Source organism: Gordionus sp. m RMFG-2023, chromosome 3, assembly GCF_954871325.1.
Source record: "Gordionus sp. m RMFG-2023 chromosome 3, tfGorSpeb1-WG-v2, whole genome shotgun sequence".
In the NCBI taxonomy this organism is placed as follows: Eukaryota; Metazoa; Nematomorpha; class Gordioida; order Chordodea; family Parachordodidae; genus Gordionus; species Gordionus sp. m RMFG-2023.
In genome coordinates, this window is record NC_088777.1 from 19,649,727 (window position 1) to 19,652,063 (window position 2,337).

At 28.8% G+C, this 2,337-nt stretch overlaps 1 long non-coding RNA gene across 1 annotated transcript; it reads left to right on the forward strand.

Moving 5' to 3' along the window:
• Positions 1 to 422: 422 nt before the first annotated feature.
• Positions 423 to 1,206, forward strand: LOC135927376 (uncharacterized). The gene is made up of 3 exons (XR_010572064.1): positions 423 to 737; positions 783 to 1,069; positions 1,112 to 1,206. It is a non-coding gene; the product is annotated as an uncharacterized LOC135927376 (long non-coding RNA).
• Positions 1,207 to 2,337: the final 1,131 nt, after the last annotated feature.

Below are 2,337 nucleotides of genomic sequence, written 5' to 3' on the forward strand. Positions count from 1 at the left end.
TTCACAAAGGGCTTATTGTAAATATTGTGTTCTATTTGGACCAAAATATGCTGGTAAAGGTGAACAAAAATTAAAGCGACTTGTGAATTGCCCATATAGACGTTGGAAAGATGCAGGAGAGAATTTTGAAAATCAACAAAACAATTTATACCATAAAAATACACAAAATATTATATCATCTCTTAGAGCAATTAATGCTAATGATAGAGATTCTATCATTCATATAATAGGTAAACCATTAAAAATTATTATAAGAGACCCACAAAGGTACCAGTTTAATTGGCCAACCTTTTGGGTTTCATATTTTATGGCCTTATAATTATTTATTTTTTATAAAGATCAAGATAAAAAGAAAATAGCAAATGAAAATAGACGAAAATATCTCCTCTAATAGATGCAATAATTAATGTATGGCATTAAGAGGTCATCAATATTCAGATTGTATATTTAAGGATGATACAAATGAAAATGATGGGAACTTTAGAGCTATTCTCAGAAACCGAGCAATTGGAGATGATGAGCTCAGGATTAACTGTTAAATGTACCGAAAAAAGATCCATATTTAAGCCCCACCATTCAAAACGAAATCATTGATGTGTGTAATGATTTAATATTAAGAAAGGTAGTTGCCAACATTAACAAGTCTCCATTCTTTTCAGTCTTGGCAGATGAATCAACTGATATATCTGGCATAGAGCAAATGTCCTTGTGTGCTCGATATTTATGTTCTGAAAATGGTAAAATTTCTATTTAATTTATATAAATTATTATCATTTATATAGATGAAGTTCAAATAAAAGAAGACTGCAATTTATTCCGATTCAAGATATGAGAGGTGAATGTCTTGCTAACACAATTGATGTTCATCTTAAAAAATTTAAAATTAATGTTAATTTTATGCGGGGACAAGGATATGATGGTGCCCCTGCTATAAGTGGACATTTAAATGGTGTCCAATCACATTTAATAAAAAAATATCCTACTGCAATTTATGTACATTGTGCATCGCATTCCCTAAATCTAGCCATTTCTGATTGTTGCTCAATTCCCGTTATTCGTAGTACCATGGGTTTATTAAACTTTTATTTTAATTATAATCATATATTTAAAGAGGCACAATAGGCAAGGTATATAATATGTTCAAGTATCCAAAAAGATCTTATGTCCTCAAAAATATTTTGGCAAAGGAAGAATTTGGCAATAATCATCATAAACTTGTGAAAATTTGCCCTACAAGATGGATCCTACGACATGAATCTGCAGTTTTTCTTGAATTAGTTGACCCGCGATTCAAGATCCTGAGTTTTTATTGGCCATTAATTGCATTAACACTCTCTTCTGCCACACAATATTATTATGCAGAGCCTTGCAAAGAGTGAACCAAGATATGGTTCTGGCATTGACTTAGCTGAAGATGCATATAATGCTATTTTACAGATAAGAAAAAATGCTGATTGTGAATTTAGAACGATTTTTAACAAAGTTCAAAAAAAAGTGCAATCTTATAATATGATAATAAGCATGCCAATAATAGTATCAAGACAAGTATATAGGAATAATATTTCCTTACAATCAATTGAGGAGTATTACAAAATTATTATTTCTATACCACTTATGGACACTTTTTTAACTCAGATTAAAGAACGTTTATTAAACCATAAACTTTTGCTAAGTAACTTTCAATTGTTATCCTCTAATCCATCTGTGAACATTTCGGATGACATTAGAAATAAAATTCAGTATTTATATAATTTTTATTTGCAAGATATGGTAGGGACCGAATTAGAAGTAATAAGTGAATTTAAATATTGGTTTGCCAATTTAAAAAGAATGGATATAAAGCCTGATAATGCATTAAATGCACTGAATATTTGTAAACACACACTAATTGATTTTCCAAACATAACAAAATTATTTCAAATTTTAGCATGCCTCCCAATTACGACATGTACAGATGAAAGAACTTTCTCTAATTTAAGAAGACTAAAAACATACTTACGAAATACTACCTCGCAGCTATAAAATATTCATCAGGAATTAACACCAGATAATACTGAAATAATTAATGAATTATCAAATTCTAAAAGAAAATTAGATGTAACATTATAAATTATTATCACATTTTTGTATGATCTATCTTATATTACACAAAACATAAATTATTACCACGTTTTTGTATGATCTATCCTACGACATAACATAAATTAATACCACATTTTTGTGTGATCTATCTTTATTAACAATAAACTAATAAAAATGCTTATTATTTGTTAAAAATTTTCTAAAATATATATAGGATTAATAACCCGGCCGAAGGCTGGGTAAAAAGGAATAAAA